The following is a 24,407-nucleotide window of genomic DNA, read 5'->3' on the forward strand; positions in this document are numbered from 1 at the left end:
AGGAAAAAGGAGGAAGGCCCTTCATAAGATAGATTGACACCGTGGCTGCACCAATGGGCTCAAGTCTGAACAAGTCTGAACACTGATTGGGTGGTGCTTCATCCTGGTACATTTGTGCCAGAACGGACTCAACAGGACCTAACAACTACAACATAATTTATAGCAAAACTTTTTGACAAAATTGAACACAATTTTTTTTATTTGACATTGTATGTGTGGCAAATATAGTCATGAATGTAGTAGAACAGACAGTGGGGTAAAGTGATGAAATCGTTTTTGTCAGAGCTAAACACCATTAGAGAATGATCCATTAATGCTAAGTGTCCAGTCATAGTCTTGGGAGACCAAAGTCCATGGGCAAAACATAGTCCACGAAGACAATAGTCTACTTATGACTTTGGTGAGAAGAGCCCTGGTAGTGTAGCGGTTACCGGATGGGCGGCAATCCACATGGTGGGTGGTTCCCATAAACAGTTACACTCTAGGAAACACAAAGGGGGTCTCAATGATTCGCATTGACTTGACGGCAGTGAGAGGGAGACTTTGGTGAACACCAACTAGGAGTTTAAAAGTTTGTTCACAGTCAACAGTGAAACTATGTGTTTCTCCCTGTCCAAGTCAAAGCAGAGTAAAGTCAAAGACAAAAAAAGGTTAACCCAAAGGGCAACGTGAATCTGAGCCTCTATGGCCCTAACATCCAGAGAACTTGATGGTGCCCACCTACCATTGCTAATCACTCTGAAAAGAATCATAATAGGAGGTCCCGGGTGGAGCTGAAGAAAAATATAAAACCAATCTCCAAATAATTTTTTTTCTAATGCCAGGTTTGCTGGTCTTATAGACTGTGGAAACCCCCAAACTACAGACCATAGACACCCTTCAGGCATGGTTCTAAATTCATACTCAGGCTCAACTTCCAACCATGAGATCGACAGGTCTACATGGTGAGCAATAATGCCAGGGACGTGCACTTCCTTGGAAAAATCAACCACAAGAAACCAAAATGGCAGCGTTTGCCCATGCATAAAACTCAGAAAGCAGGAAGGGTTAGGAAAAAGGATATATAGAAATTGTAAGCTCAAGCAGAAAGTAAGATGTGTGCTGTTACATTCTGGAAATTATAATCATTAATCAAAATCATTAATGACATTAATCATGTCATTAATCAAAAGGTGTATGAATTGTTGAATGGGAAATCAATTTTTCCTGTAAACCTTCCCAGAATTACAATGAAAAGTCAAAATAAAATAAAAACACACAAAGAAATGTTCCAAAAAGAGTGCTTTCTTCACAGTTAAAAGTTGGTTTTCACATAGAATATCAGTACGTAAGTCGGGTTCTGTTTTAGTTTCTTCAGTTACAATGGTATTAATGTTTATTTCTAATCCAATGTTGAAATGCAGGCATGGGTAGTCTCCAATGATATGATAGATACATTGTGCCCCCAAAGAATCTCAAACAGTAATACAAAAAAGGGATAATGGCTTACACACTTTTAAATCATATTATTGCTGTGCTTTAATAAAAGGGAGATAAAAGCACATGGCTACTGACAAGATTCCATGAGGCCAAGTGTATAAATAGTAATCAATTCCATGTCAGATACCATACTTACTCTAGTCAAAGAGAAATAAATCCATTAACTGATTTGAACCTTACAAATATATTCCTATTAAAATTCAATAATAGCCACAGAAATTGTTTATGATTAAGACCCATCCAAAGTTGTTATGTGGGCAGGAGTATTTTATCACTGGCAATGATTACAATTGTCATTGCATGACAGTACAAAGCAGACCCACGTTGAGTTCATTTTGTTATTGTGCTGAAGTTCTCTACAAATTATGCAATCTTTATCATGTGTGCCTGAAGAAGAGTTATCCCACCACCAGGCCCTGGTGCACTACTGGAATGAGAATATGGACTTGAAAAATTCTCTGGAGCTCAGGAAAATCAGATTAAATAACTGAATACATTAAGGAAAAATAATAACAAATACAAAAGACCAAATCCAGAGGACTGTGTGTGAATTGATATCATTTCAGATGGATCTATTAATACGAAAATCTTTAAGCTGAAGATAGATTTGAATCTTCCTGTAGGATTCATCGTTGGAGAACAAGATCATATCAGACAAAATATATACACCTATACTAATTTTAGATATTTCCTTCTTTTCATTTTTGATTTCTAACAATCAAATAAATACTATAAGCATTAGGCATCTACCCATAAAATAAATAGTTTTAAAAATCGCAAGATGTCATCCAGACTTTTTCACTAAAACACTACAAGTATCAGAAAACTTTGGAGAAGTAGCTATAAAATGTTTTTAAAAATTAATAAAGAATACAAAGCTTAGATAAGCTATTATTTATGTACAAGAAATTCTTGACTAAATATTCAGTAGCTTAACATTTCTGAAAAAAATTAACTATATATATTTCAAGAAGTTCACAGCAAAATTTCATTTGCATTTAATGAATCCAGCTTTCCATTAAATATTTGAAGGCCCCTTATATATGTTACAACAAAGAATTCATTTGAATAATGCAAACATGGCTTGTTGTTGTTGTCGGGTACAATCGAAGCAGCTCCAACCTATAGTGACCCTAAGCACAACAGGACAAAACACTGCCTGATCCTGCACCAGCCTCACAATTGTTTCTGTGCATTATCCCAAGATTGCAGCCACTGTATCAATCCATCTCATTGAGGACCTTCCCCTCACTCCCTGTCCCTCCACTTTACCAAACATGATGTCCTTCTCCAGGGTTGGTCTCTCCTGAGAATCTGTCCAAAGTTTGTAAGATGAAGTCTTGCCATCCTTGCCTCTAAGAAGCACTCTGACAGTACTTCTTCCCAGACAGATGGGTTTGTGCTTTTAGCAGTCCATGTTACATTCAGTATTCTTCTCCAGCACCATAATTCAAATACATTGATTCCCCTTCCATCTTTTCCCTTCAGTATCCAAATTTCACATGCATATGAGGCAATTGAAAATTTCCCTGGTCAGGGGCATTTTAGTCCTCAAAGTAGCATGGCTTAGAATGTTTAAATATATCAGTAAAAATTATTTAAGGAAGTATTAAATAGTTGATAGGAAAATAACAAATAAAAAAGAAAAACGTACAAATCCAAGAAATTCAACAACAGATAAAAGGATAAATACAAAGAAAGCAACACTTAACCACATAATTGCCAAATAGCTGAAAACAATAGACAAAGAGACACTCTTAAACACAGTCAGAAAAAGAGGCATGTGCCATTTATAGAAATAATAGTAAAAAATAATAGTAATTTCCACAGATTTCTAATCAGAAAAAAATGAAGGCCATTTTAATGGTTGAAAGGAGTGTATGTGTGTATAAAACACCCAGTCCTGAATTCTCTACACAGAATACTCTTAAAATGTGAGGGTAAAATAGATATATTTTAGATATATGAAAACTTTTTTCACTAAGCTTGAATAATAAATGCTAAAGTGTGTCCATCAAGATGTAGGAAAATTATACCAGATAGGAACCATTTCATAGGGAAAAAGGAAGCGTACCATGATTGGTAAATCTATCAGTTTTGCTAATAGAAACTGATCAATATCAAATAAACAATAATAAAGTAAAATCAATTGATGAAAAACATGACAACAAAGAGAACAAAGGTGACTATGCTCATCCCATGTTAAAATATTACAACTATGAAGTAAGAATGACAAATGGAAGAGGAATGGTGTCACATTAATCATCACAGAGACTATTTCTAGATCGATCGTGAAGCACAACACTATCTGGGATAAGATAATATATGCGTGCCTCGAGGGAAGTCTAGTTAGTGCAACGATTATTCAAATTTGTGCAGCAGCCACTAACAGTAGTGATGAAGAAACTGAAGAATTCTACCAATTTCTTCAGAGTGAAATTGATCAAACATGCAATCAAGATAATTGATAATGTATTGGTGATTAGAATGCTAACGGAAGAAACAAGGAATGGACAGAAGTTGGAAAATATGGCCTTGATGATAGAGACAAAGCTGGAGATCCATGATAGAATCTTGCCAAAATAACTACTTCTTCACTGCAAAGATAGCGTGAAGACAGATGGAATATATGGGAATTAAATTGACTACAAATACAAGAAGAGAAATGTCGAAGGTCAATGAGGACTGCTATGAACAGCCAGTACATTTAATGAAATTTTTCTCAAGGATTTGACCTGTTTCCAATATATATGGATGCTATGCTGTGGTGATGTTTGCTATTTTTGGCTGGATTTGGATCAGGCACAGGATCGTCATCTGACTCAGGGTTCTTTGGACTTGAGCCAGCTGTTTGCCATATTACTTGTTGATGTTTGGAATCATCAGCAGACTGTCATTTTACGTGTTGACCTTGGAATCATTGACTTTGCAGCTGGAAGCCTGCTGTCTGACCTGTCAATCTTGAGGGTAATCAGCAAACTCCCATGTTACCAGTTGACCTTGGTCTTTGCACTCAGACACCTGTGCCTGACTTCAGAGCTGGGATTCATCAGCCTCTGCAGCAGTGTGATACAGGATGAACGACCAGCATGACATGTGATTCACCAGTAGACTTGAGAAATGAGTTTCTCTACAACTATGTGAATTTTTTCCTAATATAAATCTCTGTACTTATAGCTCCATATTTACATAAGGATAATGAGTGGTGCAGTGGATTTTGAGTGGAGCTGCTAACCACGAAAGCAGTGTATCGAACCTGCCATTCCCGCAGTGGGAGAGAAATTAGGCTGCATACTTCCATAAACGCTCAGATCTCAAAGGGGCAGTTCTATGAGGACCCAGAGGGCTGCCATGAGTCAGAACAACTTGATAACAGAGGTGTTGTGTGTGTGTTTTTGTGTGTGTACATAGACATATGTAATCTTCTCATTGATTTTGCTTCCCTAGAGAACACAGCCTAAGACAAGTTATTTTAAACTTTTCTAATGGGCATGAATGACTCACAAAAATGAGAATTTATATAGACAGTTTTATTAGATACACATTCGAGTAATGTGATAAAAAAAGTAATGCTTTTTGTACCAAATCTTGTACTTGAATACCGAGGATAGTATTATTCATGGTAGTCAAATAGTGCAAGCAATCCGAACATTCACCAACTGATGAATGGTGCATTGCAAGGGGCTTCTCGCTGTACATTACATAGTCTTTCTATCCCTGGGTCTGTAATTCTTTTTTTAAAAAAAGGATGAGTTGTAACCTGGCCTGTGAAGAATCTAATTTACTCACCTTTCAGGAATTGGATGGTTTCGTAATATAGAAAGTAGTGTGTACGGCCATCCCATAATACTGGGAACCTAGCAGTTCATTGACAAGATAGGCTGGCTTAGGTCCTGTGAGAGGGAATCTACCCTGAAATTAATGAAGAGTTTGTTTAGAGAATGGCCAACCCCACAGACGTTTTGGAGGGAAGGGGGGAACGAGTGGCTAAGAATAATCTGGAGTTGAGTTGCTTGGTCCTGGGATATATGTGATGGAACCTTGTAAGAGAACTGTACTCTGGGTCAACGATTGTAATGATGAAGATGGTGAGATGCCCAGAGGGGCCTAACATTATACCCACAGCTGCATAAATACAAGAGACCACCAACTGGGCATGCATCTGACCAGGTAGCTGCAGAGAAAGTAGACAGTCGAGTACAGGGTGGCAGAGTCTCTGAGGGAGAAGCTGGTTGGCAGCTGTCATGCAGTGCAAGAGGGAGAACACACCCTCCATACTAAGGAGCATTCCAGATTGTGCCTGTGTGCTTCCTGAGCTATTTCTCTTTACTTCCAAACTGATTCTGATCCTGAGATGCAGCCAGTTACTTCTCCAAGGAACTACAGGACCGAAAGTGTGGTCTGTGAATTCTGTGTGGCCATTGCAGTGAATCGAGTCCTGCAGAGAAGCAGACAGTGCCTTGCAGGTCAGAAATAATGGAGACATGAGAAGATGGATGGCCTCTGCGTCATAAGAACAAACTTTGTGCAGATCGTGATTCTGTTTCTCACCAAGGGAGACAATTACTGATGCAGCCTTGTAAATGGGTGGCCAACGTGTATGTCCTTAGAGTGTAGCATGATCAGCCGTGTGATCAGCCACATGGTTGGGCACGGCACAGCGTGAGTAGATCTTGAAACCGTGCTAGGTGGCAGGACTACATGCTGTATAACTGTTCTAGTCACATACAATATCCAGAGGAGGCCAATTGAAAGAGATAGATAGATAGCTCATAGAAATGTTGGGGCTAAAAAGGAATGATTTCTAATAGGTGCTAAGTTTCTTTTCTTTCTTTTTTTAAGTGACAAAGATGTTCTAGAATTCAATAGTAGTCATGTTTGAACAACCTTGTGAATATAAGCATTCCCTTGGTTAGGAATGAAACTGTTTCTAAGTGTGTCTTTAAGTTGAATTTGCAGATCAGTCAGAATATGGGCATAGCATTTTTATTTAGTCTATTGCAAAAGCAGACTTGAAATCTCAACAATACCTTAAACCAGTACATTCAGCAGGTGAAGATGATTGTGATGAATTCTTTTTCCCAAGTAGGTTCAATAGCCTATGAGGGAAGATTTACATAAATTAAACCAAATGTAGGAGTTGTTCACTCCACTGACCTGCCAGTTTGTTCCACTGTAGTGGCTTACCTGTTGCTAGGATCCTGGAAGCTAAACCACAGGTATTTCGAAATCCAGCCAGTTCATCCATGGGGAACATGCTTCTCCAGAGCACCCAGACTAAGAACAGACTGGGAAGAAGGAGTAGGGAGTCCACTTCGGGGAGATTGTCCACTTAACACCTTATGAACAGCAGGGAAACACTGCTAACGCGCCAGAAGATGAATCCTTCAAGTTGGAAGGTATTCAAAATGCGACTGGGGGGGGGGGCAGAGTTGCCCCTTCAAAGTAGAGTCACATTTAATGATGTGGGTGGAGTAAGCTTTCAGGACTTCACTTGCTAATGGAGTATTACTCAAAATGAGTGAGGTGGGGGGAGGGGGAAAAACTGCCAACATCCATTAAAAATCAGAACGTGGACTGTACAAAATGTAAACCTACAAAGACTGGAAGATGTCAGAAAGAAAACAGAACACACACACACACACAAAAAGAAAGAAAACACCAAGAACCTAGGTATTGATGAGCTGAAATGGACTGACAATGGCCATTTCAAATGGACAATCAAATGGATGGACTGTGGTGGAAACGACAAATTCAAGAGGAATGGTGTAACATCATCATCAAGGTGGCAAAATCTATTTGAAAGACAATACTATCTGTAATAGGATAATATCTCTGTGTCTACATGGAAGTCTAATTAGCAGGACTATTATTTCAAATTTGTATGCCTATCAATAATATCCAAAATAAAGAAATATGGAACAATTAACAATGTTATTTTTCATGTGTTTATGTTATTGTATGTGTCTCAAAAGCCTGAAAATGCATATTTATTACTTTATGATAAATAATACCATATAAACATTTTCAGTGGTGCATGTTCTCAGCATAATTTGTGATAGAAAAAAGAATAACGTTTATATCCATTAAAAGTATGGTTAAGTAGTGTTGAATATGTACAGAGATTAAAAGCCATACTACTTCTTTAAAACCATAATATTTTTGTGAACATTTAAGAGATGATAAAATGCTTAGGATTCACTATGTACAAACTCAATTTATATATAGCATGATCACAATTTTGTACAAATGAAGCAAAACCAAAACACATGTATAAAAGGAAAACCAGGCAAAACTCCATAATGTTAATATTGTTTACCACGAGTAGCGAGATCTTGGAGTTTTACAATTATGTTTCTTTTCTAAATTTTGACAACAGACATGTATTACTATTACAACCACGAAAACAAAAATCAACTATTTTAAAACATTTTCATTTAACCTACATTCTCAACCTGGGAATGGTTTGTATTTTTTTTTACCATATAATGTCAGTTTAGGAAAATAAAACATCTGCGACTCAATTATTTTGCTATTCCTATCTCTAGTCAGGTCGAACATGACCTTAAATTGACAATCATTTTGTAGGACTGAAATATCATCAGTGGCCCCTGTGAGTACCAGAGCCTTTTAGAAGAATTTCTTAGCAAGTGAAAATAATGTAGTGGCCTTTCCTGCCCAGGAATTCCTTGGAGAGGTGCTGCGAGGAGTGTTCAGGTATGTTCTTCATCCCATGAATCGATTGCTAGTTGGAACAGGAGTTGTCCGTGTAGGTCAAAGCAAGAAACTTATTTTTATCCATGAATTTTTTTTACACGGATAACTATTCCATGTACTTTGAAAAAGCAAGTAGTCCTTAGGCGGTTGCCTTCTAGAGAAATGCTAAGGAAAGCAGCAGGTATGTCCATCTGGCTCTCAGAGGGCAAAATGTCACCACAAGATCTTTATCGATTTGCTAAATGAGCTTAGTGACAGTTCCCCCCACCCCTCAGCACCCAATCAGAATGAGAAATGGCATCTATTTGTTAACTTGTCCCTGATCTCTATGGATGACAGCTAACTATCTGCCTTTCTCTGCAAACATGCAATCATTGTGAGAGACAGAGGGAAAGAATGGACACAGTATATGAACAGTGAGTGCTTAACTTTGGGGATGACATTGGGAACACCTGAACTTCCTATTAGAAGCACGTGGAAATTTATGAGCTTTCATCTTCAGGAATTATTTATAGGGCAACTCCTGAGACAAAATCATAATTCACCACGGACCGTGGGACTGTGTCTATATTTGGAAGCCTTGAAAGTAAAATACTATTTTTATGATGTTTATACTGTGAAGGGCTCCCTTTGGCAACACATATGCATGAATCAGGCTGCATTCATAATTATTGGTTATTGGAATGCCAAAATTTGAAACAAAGAGGAAGAAACAGCAATTAAAAAAGATGATCAAGTGATTAAAAAAAAAGCAAAGCTGGCAATCCCATGATAGAATTCTGCAAAGCCAAGGACTACTTCATGGCAAATACCTTTTTTTTTCAACAGTATAAACAGTGACTATACATATGGACTTCTCCAGATTGAATATACAGAAATCAAATTGAATACACATGTAGAAAGAGATGATGTAGTCTCAATATCGGCAGCCCAAATGAGGCCTGGGCCTGACTATAGCACACCATCAATTGTTCCTGGGTAAGTTCAACCTGAAGTTGAAGAAAATTAAAACAAGTCCATGAGAGCCATGACCTTGAGTATATCCCATCGAGATTTTGAGACCATTTCAAGAGAACATTTCAGACATTGAACATTAATGACAGAAGACTTGTCTACTCGTGGAATGACATCAAAAAACCAGACATTGAGGAAGCAAAAGGTCATTCAAAAGACAGAAAGGTTCAAAGTAGATGTCAGAAGAGACTCTGAAGCTTGATCTTGATCATAGAGTAACTAAAAATATGGAAGAAGCGATTAAGTAGAAGAGTTGAACAGAAATTTTCAAAAGGCAATTCAAGAAGACAATAAATTATAGTAAAATTGCAAATACCCAGAGTTAGAAAATAAAATAATAAATGAGCACACTCAGCATACTTCAAGCTGAAAGAACTAAAGAAAAATTTAGGTCAGCCCTTGAGTGGCAGTATTGAATAATTTTACGGGAAAACTATTGAACAGTAAAAGACGAATACAGAGAAATGGAAGGAATACACTGTGTTACTGTAAAAAATATTGGTCAAAATTCAACTATTTCAAGAAGTAGCATAGAAGAAAAATGTCCAAGCTGCACTGAGGGAATTAGCAAAAGCAAGACTTCAGGAATTGAGGGAATACCAATGATGGAATACCAATTGAGGGAATACCAATGGAAATGTCTCAAAAAGCTGATGGAAGATGCCAACCACTAGGAAGAGATCCGTATTAGGACCATTCCAAAGAAAGATGACCCAACAGAGCGAGGAAATTATATAATGATATTATTAATAGCACATACAAGTAAAATTTTCCTGAATAGTCATTCAAAAATAGCTCTAGCCCTACATTGACAGAAAGGCCAAAAATTCAAGCTGGATTCAGAAAAGGACTTGGCACGAGGATATCATTGCTATGTCAGATAGATCTTGGCTGAAAGAAGAGAATACTAGAAAGATGTTTACTCGTGTTTAGTTACTTAATGGACATTCTACTGTGTGTGTACTATAACAAAATGCGGTTGCATTGAGGTACCCTGGTGACGTAGAGGTTATGCACTGGGCTGTAATCCGCCTGATCAGAAGTCCAAACAGCGGGCTGTTTCTCGGGAGAAAGACTGGGCTTTCTATTCCCGTAAACTGTTCCAGTCTCAGAAAGCCACAGGGGGTCGCTCTAAGTAAGCATTGACCTGATGGCAGCAAGTATTTTTTGTTTTCTTCATGGTTGCATTGAAAAGAACGGGAGTTCCAGCAGGCCTCGTTGTGTTCTTGCAGACACACCCTGCACATGGATTGAGAGACAGTCATGGGAACACAACGAGGAAGTATCACATGGCTTAAAATCAGGAAAGATGAGCATTGGGTGGTATCCTTCCACCCTATTTATGCAATCTCATGCTGAGTCAATAAAATCTGAGAATCTGGATTATGTGAATGTTGGAGAGAGGCTTATTAACAACCTTTGTTATGCAGATAAAGACCAAGAATGCAGCCTTTAGTGTGGGTTGCAGCTCAAGGCAAATGAAACAGAAATTCTCACCACTGGAGCCAAAGATAACACCAAAATAAACCTAGCAAAGACTGATGCTGTTAAGAATTTCATCTTGCCACTGGATTTTCTTATAGGCAGTCTTATAGGCCTGCATTTTGAGTTAACTTGAATCTATGGTGGCTTGTCTGGTTAATATTGGACTGACACTCACAAGGTTGGCAGTTCAAGTACCTGCAGCAGAGTGGAGAAAGATGAGGCTATCTGCTCCCAAAAAGATGTACAAAGCTTCAGACGCCCTATATGGGATCTCTCATTATTGGAATTTACTGCCTGGAAGTGGATTTTTGGTTGTAGTTTGGCCACATAAAGTAATGTGTTCCAAAATTAAGATTCCAAATTTCTTTTCAGGTCTTTCTTTATTCTCATCACAGACAGCTTTGCTTATAACGTGAGGCTTCAAATAAGCATTTCTAGCACTCAAAACGCAATCATTAGCCCGCAGATCAGTCGGCCTGTGGTTTCTGTGCGTGCGCATCAAGGTTTTAGCCTAAGATGCCTCGTCCGATGCAACAGCTCTGCTCTCCTCACTGTCCTCACCTGTCTTTCAAATAATGCCAGGTGTCACTATGTGTCTGCTATACAGGTACAGGGAAATCAGCAGCATTAGAGTGTTGATTCTGATGTGCCGTGAAAACACCTAATGAAGTCATCGAGGGAGAGGTAAAACCCTTCAGCATCCGTTGGTTTCTTGGAAGCCAGACCTCAGGATGATCTCTTCGCAGTTTTGACTGGGTCACGTGAATTCCATCTACATCGTTGGCTTGGCAGAGTACGCACTATTGGTCTGTCCGTTCCTCACCAGCTTTCTTTTCACTGGCTGATTAAGCCAGCAAGTGGCTTCTGACTCAGGGTAACTCTGTGTGTTGCAGGGAACAATTGTGCTTCACAGGGTTTGCAACTTCTCTGCTGTCAATCACCAGACCTTTGTGTCCACCCAACTTTCCAGTTAGCTATTAAACCCTTCATCAGTTTTGCCAGCCAAGGACTCCATTCTTGATAATAGGACCCTGTTTTTGCTTGAGTAACTGACTCCTTGCCATCCCAACCACGTACTTCAAAGGCAGCTGATGTCACTCCCACCATGGTCAAACAGTAGTAAATGCTGTTTAGCCTAGAGCAGAAATAAAAATTCTGTTCCCGTAGAAGTGATTCATCAAAGGAGGAGCATGAAAACTAAATGTTTCTATAATGCGACATTTTATTTAAACAGTATTTTAACCTAGACTATGTCAAATACGTATACAAATAAAAAGTATAATAAACCGCTAATCCCCAGGTTCATTATCAACTCCTGGTCAATCTTGTTTCACTGAGATTCCAATCCATATTTTTCAATGGATCATTTTGAAGTAAATCCCAGACATTATATGATTTTTAAAATATAGCTATCATTTTTATGTAGGATATGAATCAAAAGAATGCAGAAATTTACATGTAATGGTCATGCCACAAAAGTAACATTTTGCTGCAGATAAAGGATTGCAACAGAGCATCAACAGGAAGCAGTCAGAAATTGAGGCTGGGGTCACAGAGGATATGGCATGAGGGGTGTCATTGCCAATGCCAAATGGATCTCGACTTAAAGTAGAGCCTACCAGAAAGATGCTTACTTTGATTTTTTTTTTTTTTTACTATTGAAGGACATTCAGTTGTGGGTCATAAAATTGGGGGAAATGAGAATTTTAGAACCCTTCATTGCACTCAGGCAGAACCTGTACATAGACTAAGAGGCAGTCATTTGAACAGGACAAGGAAATTCTCTGGGGTTCAAAGTCAGGAAAGGTGTGCATCCCATTGTAGCCTTTCACCAAATTTATTCAATTTGAATGCTGAGCAAATAATCCAAGAAGTTGCAATATGCAAATGAGACAACTGTGCTTAGTGAAAGCGAGGAGGACTTCAGGAACTTGCTACTGAGAATCAACGATTGCATCCTTCAGTCTGGGTTGCAATTCACTGTAAAGGACACAGCGATCCTCATAAAGGGATCAACAAATAATGTTATGATAAAGGAGGAAAGATTGAAGCTGTCAAGGATGACATCAGATCACAAGCAATGCTTATGGAAGCATTAGTAAAGAAATCAAATTATATATTATTTTGAGAAAATCTGCTACCCAAGATCTCTTTTCAAAGAATGCTACTTGGAGGACTAAGATGCACCTGACCTAAGCCATGGTATTTTCAACCACCTCACTGGCGTGTGGCAACTCAACAATGAATAAGAATAAGGAAGATTACAGAAGAATCAATGCACTTGAATGCTGGTGGAGAATATTAAAAATACTATGGATTTCTCAAACAACAAACATGTCCGTATTACAAGAAATACAGTCATAATGCTCCTTAGAAATGAGGATGACGAGACTTCATCTTATATACATTGGACATGTCATGAAGAGTGACTAGAACCTGGAGAAAGATCACACTTGGTAAAACAGAGGGGCTGAGAAAAAGAAGGCAGCTCTCAAAGAGGCGAACTGACACTGACGACAAGGATGGGCTGAAATATGGCCATTACTATGCAGATGGAACATGACTGGGCAACTGTTTGTTTCTATGATAGGAACCTAACAAGTACAGGTGTGCAATAATATCCAGAAATGGTTCTATTTCTTAGCAAAGCACCATTTGTACAGGTGATATCCTCTATATTGTGAGCCACCTGGCAATTTCCCTAAAAGGTGACCTCAGAGTGTGGTTTCTGTTCAAAGCTTTAAGAATATCTTAGGGGGAAAGCTTCAGGGAGTTCTCTAACCTCAATAGGTCTATCCTGGCCTTTTTAAAATTTTGACTTTTTCCTACATATTTCTCGCATTTTTCTGACCCTACTCAGCAAAGCCAGTGGTGCTGGTCAGACATCGGCTATTTATTCTAGTCATAGGGTAAGTGAAGTCCTGACTCTTGTAGGCTATCTGCCTCTTAGGTTTTATTTCTTATCTGCAATTTAGTAGCCTTCTCAGTCTCTTGGTTCTGAAAAATAGAGATCAATACTTGTTTCTTAGATGACCATTTGAAAGCTTTTAAGAACCCAGACATGATTAAATTAGCGAAGATGTAAAACAGGAACTTGGTGAATCATGTCAATTGACTGAGTTGTCCCAAGGGATTGCACTCCCAAACTTTCAAATCAATCTCAGAAGGTGTTTGGTGTTATCAGAGGAGTATCTGTAGTTGTGATTCCAAGTACGTGTCTGCACATGCGTGTCTATGTGTGCATGCAGATGCTTCTGTCTGTTTCCACATATGTATGCAATTGGTGGAATATTAGGCTATGCATTGATCACAATTATTAATCACAAGGTCAGCAGTTTTATCCTACCAGCTGCTCTGAGTGAGAAAGATGAGACTAGTGCTCCAATAGAGACTTAAACTCGTGGAAACCTAGCTGGCAGACCTACTCTGTCATAGAGGGTACCTCTGGGTCAGAACTGACTCTATGCCAATGGGTTTGCTTTTTTATTCTTGGTACCGGTATACCTATTTGCCTATCTGCATCCATATGCGATCATATGCTCATTTTCTGGAGCTCGTTAAACGTGTTGCCATCTTACATCGTAGATACCAAATTCGTTAGTACAAGCATCCTGTTGCTCTTGATTTCTCAGTGATGTAATCCACATTGCTCCTACTGTGCTCACTACATCGCCATTCAGTTCACTGTTCTCATCACTAAAAATAACTTATATCTATGACAGAAAGTGTGCTTCCACTCGTCCACGAATTTCACTAGTAACCATGAACAAACATTGGCCTCTCTGCACATTTATTCTTGTCTTCTTATGAAAGAAATTTCTACAATATTTGCTGTTGAGTTATTTCACTTGCAATTATGCTTTCCAGGGCCACCTATGAGACAGTTGATCTTTACAGGTATGGAAGGCCTCAGCTTTCTCCCAGGAAGTAGCTAGTGGGCTTGAACTCCTGAGCGTGTGATTAGCAGCCCAACACGTAACCCACTGTATGACCAGGGTTCCTTATTCGGTGTGGATACTGAGCAAATAATCTTAGAATCTGGATTATCTGGGGTGGGACACAAATACTGTATCATGATTAGAAGAAGGCTTATGGACAACCTAGCAAATGCAGGTGAGATACGCTTGCTTGCGGAAAGAGAGGAGGGCTCAAATAACTGACTGCTGAAAAACATGGACTGCAGCCTTCGAAGTGGTTTGCAATTCAATGTACAGAGCAGATTCTCACAACTGGGCCACGAAACAACATCACGATAACCGAATAAAAGTTTTTACTGTCAATGATTTCATCTTGCTTGGATCCCAAATCAGTGCTCATGGAAGCAGTAGTCAAGAAATAAAATGCCATTCTGTTGGGCAAATCTGCTGCACAAAACCTCTTTAAAATATTAAAAGGCAAATATGTCACTTTGAAGACTAACGTACACCAGACCCAACCCACAGGATTCTCAGCCACCTCATATGCATGTGAAAGCTGGACAATGAATAGGGGAAACTGCAGAAAATGTGATGTACTTGAATTATTGAAAATACCTTGATGGCCAGAAGAACACACAAGTGTGCCTTTGAAAAAATGCAGCTAGAATGCGCCTTAGAAACCAGGATGGCCAGACTTTGCCTCTTAGACTTTAGACATATTATCAGGAGACTGGCCCCTAGACAAGGACAGCATGCTTGGTAAAGTAGAGGTTCAATGAAACAGATGAAGACCCTCATGAGACAGAGTGACAGTGACTGCAGCCATGGCTCGGATGTAACAGGTGTGCAGGTGGCATGGGACCCAGCTCCTCTTACATAGAGGGTTGCTATATTTCAGAGGGTTGCTATAGAGAGAGGGTTGCTAGGTTTCAGAAGCAATTCAATGACACCAAACGACTACCAACAATGTGACTTACTACTGAAACAAGTTTCAGGTTTTATTTTTCAGCTTTTTCTTTATTATGTATCCTATGAAGTTGATTCTAACTCATGGCAACCTCATGTGTCCGAATAGCACTGTGCTCCCATAGGGTGCCCAGCGGCGGTGATTTTACTGAAGTAGATGTCTGTGACATTCTTCTAATGTATCCACTGATTCAACTGGAAATAAATTATGTATCAAATCATCACTTGAGATGGCTATTCTCTGATTTTGCCACCAACTTGATACAGCTAAATTCCTGTTTCATTTTTATCTTAATCCTTCTTAATTGTTTCCATTTTTATTTTATTAATGTATAACAATATTTACATGGTTCTAAAATCAAATGCATAACAGAATATTCTTTCAACTAAATGCAGCTTCAATCCTTGTGCTAATTACCTGTTGACTCTCTTCCTATAGAGTATATAATTTTTGATATTTTAATATCTTTAATTGTGATATGTGTAAAAAGGTATTTATATTTCTACCTCTTCCTCTTGTAAAGATAAATAATATAATTTTCTTCATTTTTATATTTTAAATCTTCAATGGAGTTCCCTCCACTATAAGAATATAGTCATATTTCTTATTTATTATTATAGGACAAAGCACTCCATTGTGTGGATGTACTACTATGTGCTTGCTTGTTTTTGATAACGTCTTATAGTATTTTAGGTGAAGATTATACTGCACACTAGTTTTCCCTTGGATAGCTTTCATATAAACCGCTCCATGTCAGTGGCTACAATTTTCACAATGTTTCAATATTCGCATTATTCCCACTGTTGGTTATGTCTCCATCGATCTTCCCTTCCTTTATCTTTGCTTTTTGATAAAACAGATTTCACTGGAACCTGCTTGGTCTCATGTAGTTGTTTACAAGAGCACATTGCTCATGAGTACTATTGTTTAGTTTATAATCTAATCTATTATTTGGCTAAAAGAAATATAAATAAATAGCTTCAATTCCAATTTCAAAAGGCATCTTAGGATAATAGTATCCGAGGCTACTCCAGGCCCTATCAGCCCTTTCCCTCCCTAAGTGGCAGTCTGCTGTATCATGAGGTCATCTAGACTTTCCATCCATACGGACTTGTTGTAAATACCCTTGTTGGGCCTCCTTTTAATTTTTTGATGAATTATATCAAAGTTTGCTAAACAGAACAGTTTTCCTTTCAACAGTTCATATAAATTTTATTTCAAATCTTTGATTGCCCTTCCCACAATATAACAACTCTAACCTACACTTCCTGCCATTTCCTTTTTCCTTTTTAAAAAGAATTAATTTATTTTCAGCAACATTCTATTGGGAGTTAATACAGATACCATCTCATGCCATAGCACAATCACATGCACCAGTATTGTGCACTTGCCACCACAATCCGTTTCGGAGCATTCTTCTACTTCTTGAGCTCCTTGACATCAGCCCCTTCTCCCCACCACCTATCACCACTGCACCCCCTGAAGCCCTTGCTCTATTTGCTGTCCCTAAGGGTTCGTCAATCCTGGGTTTCAAATATTGAAAAACAGAAACACATATAACAAAAATTCGAGGGTGAACACCCCACCCCAGTGACATAACACAGCTGAGATGAAACCCAATATGAATAAACAAAAATTAAGGAGATATTGACAACCAGATCAGGACGAGCGTGCATCAGAGGGAGGGTCAAATGGGAAGGTTTGAAGCACTAGAGGCAGGTTTATCATGTTGGTCCTCCATAGCCATCTCCCCTCCTCGCCCTCAATTATGGATAGAGGGAGATCACTGGTCCCGTTTCTTCTCCTCTCTCTTGGTTCTTCTGAACATTGTCCTTGGATAAATGGTGCCCCTTTGATCTCAAGTGGTTGATCACTCTAGGTTGTGCAAGCCTGAGCCACTGTCCCTCATACAGATCTGGCTTTGGGCCTAAAAGTTGAGTCAGTGGGGCAGGGAAAGGGTGTGATTCCAGTTCCAGACCTAAAGGGTGACGCAGTACCCTCGGTCAGAGGTTCCACCGGACCAATAAGCCTGTTTTTATTATGAATTTGAGTTTTGTTCCACATTTTCCTCCCAGTCTACCCAGGACTTTCTAATGTGATCTGTTTCGAAATAGCTGGTAGTGGTAGCTGAGCACCATCCCAGGTCACGGACACTGATATCCACATCATCCATTGGTCCATTTGATTATGCCCACAGATCTCGGACGTTCATCACTCTTCTGTCCTCTGCACGGAGAAAGACTAGCTGTGACACCTTAGATGATGACTCACAAGCTTTAAGACCCTCATCACCACTCACCAAACTGAAATGTAGGACATTTCCTTTGTGGACTATGTTAGGCCAGCTAACCATGGTGCCCCTGAGCCTGTGGTCCTTTAGCCCTATGACTCATTCTCTTAGGATGAATGGTTCTAAGAAGGTTTCATCATTTTGCTTTATGAGCGCTCCATCAGATTCATGTATACGAGAGGGTACTCCCCCTCCCAAAAAATAAAATTAAAATGGAAAATGCCCCTCTGGGTGGAGCTTTAATAGGAAGCATTTTCCCACGAGGCGAGCATCAAGCAACTCTCTCTGAGTTAGTGCACCAGTAGCGTCTCCTGGGAAGGTTCTCTCTGGTCACAATGAATTTTTTTGTGAAAGCAGTTTCACTGGAGCCTCGTTTTTTTGTGATGTCGATTTAAGAGAACGGTGTGTGGCTGTGAAATTTTGCTTCCTGCAAGGGAAAAGTGCCACAGAAATTTTGATGTTGAACACTGCTTACAAGGATAATACTATAAAAAAAAACTCAAGTATACGAGTGGTTTCCTTGTTTCAAAAAGGACGAAATGATGATTGATGGCAAACCTTGTTCCATCAACTTCCTAAAGGGATGAAAATGTTGACTGGGAGTGCATTTGGAGTTCGTTCCACCAGACCTGACTGTTAATCAAGCTTTCTGTTTAGAGGTTCTGAAAAGATTGCATAACAGTGTGTGACAAAAAGGCCTGATTTGTGGCAGACAGGGAATGGTTTTGCCACCAGGATAATGCGCCTGCTCATGCAGCCATCTCTATGTGCCAGTTTTTTGCAAAAAGGGGCATGCCTCTCTTGCTCCACACACCTTACTTACTGGCCTCGCTCCATGCAACTTCTTTTTGTTTCCGCAAAAGCAGAGGAACATGAAAGGAGTGTGATTTGATGACATAGAAGAGGCAGAAAAAAAAATTAGGGAGGTGCTGTCAGCCATCCAAACAGATGAGTTTTAAAAATGTTTCCAAGGATAGAATTGCAGAATTGGTAAATGTGTTAAGTGTAATGCAATGTGCTTTGAAGGTGATAATGTTGTTTTGTAAAAAAAAAAAATCTAAAATACACAGAATTAAAAGAAACATCCATTTTTCTGGGGAGTATCCCCTCATATATTTGCCACAGTGGGAAATACATATGTGCAAATATTCCCTGTCAAATGTATGTATCTTTATAAGTACACACCACAATCCCTCACACACCTATTGAGCCTGTATGTCCATCTCTGCACCAATGGTAAATAATAAATACTGCAAGATTGTGCATGTGACAGTATTTCTCTCTGTTGTCTTGAACTCCTACTCTCTGTCCTGTCTTCCTGTCTGTATGATATTTTTTCTGGCCCCCTTCTTCCTGTATATTGCCTTTCCTTCACCTAAGTTAACAAGTGCCTACCAGTAATTTACTCTTCTCCTTGACCCATGGTACCCATTAAAGCAGATTTCTTTTAGTGTGAAAAGCTTTTCTTGACTTTCTATAATGATGGTATCATTCAATATTTATATTTTGTGATTGATGTATTTTATTGAGCATAATCTCTGCCAGGTTCATCCATGTTATAGGTGTTTGCAGATTGTTACTATTTAATCTGATGGTATTCGACAGCATTTAGGTCATTTCCATCTTTTTTGTTATCATTAATAGTGCCCTAATGAACATGGGCATGCACATATCTATTTTTGTTACAGTTATTATTTCTCTAGGACATATACTAAGTAGAGGGACTACTGGGTTATATGGTATTTCTATTTTCAACTTTTTCAGAAATGTCACACATATTTTTAATGCAGTTGTACCATTTTACAGTCCCACCAGCAGTGTATGAGGGTTGAAGTCTCTACTAACTTGTCAAAATTTGTTATTTTGTGATTTTTTGAAAGTTGTTAGTAATGCTAGGATGCGATATTGCAACGTTGTTTCGAGTTGCATCTCTTTCTTGACCATTACAATTATTTCCTCCGAAGTTTGTTGGCTGCCTAAATCTCTTTTGGGTGCAGTGTTCTTTCATATCTGTTGGCCATCTTTAAATTGAATTACTTCTCTTTTTTTGTTGAAGTGTTAAAGTTTTATATAAAGTTTAAAGATTAGTCCTTTGTCTAATGGCCAAAAAGTATTTCCTAGTCTGTTCCTTCTGTATTTTGAAATTGTTCTCATGTGCAGATTGACATATCTGATCCCGTTGTCAGTTTATTTCACTTTCAGGACTCATTTTCCTGGTTGGTGTCTGGGTGGTACTGTCATGCATGTGTCATGAGTCATGGGTCTCCCTCTCAGCATGTCGTCTGATGTCACTGTTTCTCTGTCCAAAGGAGTCCCTTTGATATTTCTAAAAACGTTGGTCAGTTTTTTTAATAAATGTCTTAATTTCTGTTGATCTGGGAGTATCCTACTTTCATGATAGTATTTGAAAGACACTTTTGCTGGGTATATGTTCTTTGGTTGGTTGCTTTTTTTTTGTTTGCTTGCTTGCTTGTTTGTTTTCTGCAGATTTTTTTTTATATATCACCCCACTGCTTTCTTCCCTGCATTGTCTATGCCAAGAAATCAGCTCTTAGTCTTATTGGGTCATATATAAGAGAGTTTTATCCCAACCCAGTCCATTCCAAGCAAATAAGTCCAATATTAGCCCATATGTCCGATACCAATCTATAAAGTCCTCTTCAGACTCATGAAACACATGCAATGATGCCGAATGCAGAAAGATCACAGGCCAGTGGGTAGAAAGTCATTGGGTCCAGTGGTGTTGTAAGCACCTCGTTGCTGGAAGGGGTCTCCATGTGGCTTCTCCAGTTCCAAGGGCACGGGGTCTATCAGCGTAGTGCCATGTGTCTTGTCCTTACAGATGTCTCACAGGAAGTGAGCAGACAGAGAGAAGTGTCGCCTACCTCCCAGGAGGAAATACCAGTGTTCCCAGAATTTTTAGGAGAAGGCCATGCCCTCACAGAGTTCTCTCCAGATTGACAGGCTAAACTCTACCCCTATACTCTGAATCCTCAAACCGACACCAGATTATATAACTATCACAGTTCCCTTTTGTACATTACGGTAGTTTCTCAGGAACTGCTCTTAAAAATCTTTCTTTATCTTTTATTCTGAAGAGTTTAATTATAATAGGTCTTAATCACTCTCTTTGGGGTTATCTATAATATATAGGATTTGTTGAACTTCTTGTATGGAAAATTTCTCATCTTTCATATTAAGGAAGTTTTCTATGAATAAAACTTCAAAATTTCTCTCTTGAATTATTTTTTCTACTCCTACTCTGCAATTCCTATTAAATATAATATTTTTTCTTGAAAGTATCACACATAATTCTTAGATTTTCATCATTTTTATTCATTTTTTGGATGTTCTTCAAACAAATTAGTTATCAAGGAAATTGTTTTCTATTGAGTCGATTCTTTCTATTATTAATTGTTCTGTCCTTTCATTGAATTATCTATTTTTGCACTTATATTATTGATTTTATGGGTTTATGTTGTTTTGTGTGGTGTCTAACTGCCTATTTATTTTGTCATTGCATTGTTTTCTTGAATTCTTCTAGGATTTTTGTGTGCTTTGAATGATCTCTTTGAGATTTCTCCATAGAAGTCCTTTGAATTCATCAAGCAGTCTTATTATCATTTCTTTCTCAGAAAAGCTTACCACTTCTTTATTTTTCCTACTAATTTGAATGACCTTATCTTGATTCTTCATATGATTTACTTGTTTCTGCTGTTCCAAAACATTTAGATGTTAATTTCCTTAAATAGTTCTTTATTGATTGTATTTATATTGCTATGCACTTACTCTTGTTATTGTATCATGAGCTTTATCTTTGTCTTCCTCTTTAGAACGTATTTCATTCTATCATTTTAACTATTGCTGATTTGAAGTTCTAGTCTATGTGTGACTTTGGTGATGTCTGTTGACTACGCTTGATTTTGTCTGGAGTATAATGAGTCACACTGATATGCATGGCCCCTGTGGTGATGCCCTTACATCTTCCCTTACTGTATGTGTGGAGATTAGAGAGTGGGCTTTTCCCGTAATATTTGGTGACAATTTCTGGATAGCCAGGGTCCTTCCATAGCCCCTTTGGGACCATGAGGTCCTTCTATGTGGTGCTAGCACTTAGTGCATTATCAGAGGCCAGGACGGAATAGCTGAGTATCTGCAATGGCTGGCATAGAACTGTTGTGCATGCATGAATTGGTATCTCACTCGACAGTGAGGTATCTAAGGGGCCGGGGAAAAAGTGTAGCTGTGCATTAGGACTGTTTGGATATAGAATGTTTAATGTTGTTGCCAGGTGGACATTGGATGAGGACAGTAGGATCCTCTGCTCCTTGTTTGGCAAATGTGCAGATGAGACTTGTCAAGTTGTGATTTACATTGCTGATAAGGTGCTTTGTCTGTCCAGTCAGTCATTAGGTGTGTTTTTTCCAGTCACTGGGTTGGTGCTGTGTGTGTGCACTGTTGGCTGTAGTTCACCAGGTATTAGAGTGGCATTGGAGTTTGCATCACTGGTCACTAGGCTAATAGAATGGCAGAGACAGGTGAAATGAGGTCTCACACCTTTCTTCTCTGGTTTGGCAGTGGATGTGCACGCCACAGTTCACCAGGCAGACAGCCTTGCATAGGGCTAGCTGGGGCAGGTGGGAGTCTTTAGCTGTTGGTTCCATGGCACCTGACGATGCACTGTAGCCCGCAGAGTGAAGGTTACAGGGGGAACACTGCTAGTAACTGACAGAAATGAGACGTGCTTTGCTCCCAGTTATGACTTATGTGGTATGACTTACATGCTTAGTCACTCCCCAGGGTATGCTGCTCATGATCAAGACCTTTCCCCAATCAAATGCAAAGGAGTCTCTATCCAGAGTCCATTCCATATGAGCAGAATTTTTCTAAGCACCATTCTATAGATCCTCCACTTTGTTAGTATCACCTGCCCAAATAATCATGGGCGACCATCAGTATGTAACTCTAGAATCCTGAAGGCTCTAACCGCCCCACCACCACTACCATTATCTTGCACATTTTCTCCTTAGATCCAATTCATGGTTTGCTCATCTTGCTTCACTTGTCAACAGAGTTCTGTGAATTTGCCTCCTCGGTATTCCTCACTTTGTCTCAAGATGACTAGACTGAGCTGAGCTAACTCACAAGGTGCCTATGGTCTGTCAGCCTTTTTGTGCATTGCTTTCATTCCGTTTCTTTTTTCCTTAATCGTTTCATTTGATTCTTTATCCTTATGCTGCTGTTGTGAGTTCCCAGATTGTCATCTGTGTCTGTTTCTCTTGGTTTCTTGGTTCGTTCCTGTTGTGGGAAGGCATGGTAAGTGTGGCTAAGCGGCCACCTCTGGCTCGCTCCCTGCATCATGTTTAAAATATAGTTCTCTATTAAGGTACATTTAAGTTTATTCTGTTCTTTAATACTCCAAATAGTGCTACACTGTAGAGCCTTATACATCTATACATGGTTGGGATAATTGTTGGGATAGACTCTTAGAAGTAGAATTGGTAAGTAGGTAAATGAATCTGTTTGGGGTTTATTTGGCTTGAAATTGGCAAATTCCTTTCTATTGCTGTTATGTTATTTTGTAATTCTGCTAGCACTATGGAAGAGCTGCTGTTTTACTAATGTGAAATATGTATGCTTCACTTACATATTAAACTGTCAAATGCCTGAATTTTTGCCCATCTGAGAGGTGAGAAAAGGTGCCTGAGGGTGGTTTTAATTTTTAATTATCATATTATAAGCAGTTCAAACCCACCACCCACTCCACGAGAGAAACGTGAGGATTTCTACTCTCATAAAGAATTAAATTCTCAGAAGCCCTCAGGGGCAGCTCCACCCTGTCGGATAAGAGTTGACTTGATGGCTTTGAGTGGGGGAGTGTATTATAAGTGAGACTGAGTATTTTCTCACTGCCTGAGTAATTTATATGACTTTTCTTTAAGCTGTTAATATCTCTAGCCTATTTTTATAGAGTTAGTGATCTTTCTCTTCTCTATTTTATAGGCATTCATGTAGTAATAGTATTAATTTTCATATGTGATTTAAGTGGCAAATATCTCCCAGTTTATTTTTACTTCATTTATGATCATTTTACCACTTAAAGTTATTTTATTTTATACAATCAAATTAATCTACAATTCCCCAATATTCCAGGATTTCCTAATCAACAATTCTCTAATACTTCAGGACTTTGTGTAGCAATTTTAATTTTCCCTCCATCCTGGATTAAAGATTAATCCATCTATGTTTATTTCTTGTACAGTTATGACTTTATATACATTTATATCCCTCATCCACTGGGAATGTTTACTTATAAAAACATGAGAAATTATTCTAATTTTACTTTTTATATATAGCTATCCAACTATCTCAAAAAAATTTCTTTAAAACTCTACTTTTACCTCCCAATGGTATCTTAAAGCTGTCTTTATCTTAAGCTAAATTTTAAGCTTAATTTACACTGCAGTTGGGCCTATTTATTGTCTAGTCTATTCCTTTGGTCAATCTATTCTTACACTAGTGTCACACGGTTTTACTA

Source organism: Tenrec ecaudatus, chromosome 10 (genome assembly GCF_050624435.1).
Source record: "Tenrec ecaudatus isolate mTenEca1 chromosome 10, mTenEca1.hap1, whole genome shotgun sequence".
Taxonomy (NCBI): domain Eukaryota; kingdom Metazoa; phylum Chordata; class Mammalia; order Afrosoricida; family Tenrecidae; genus Tenrec; species Tenrec ecaudatus.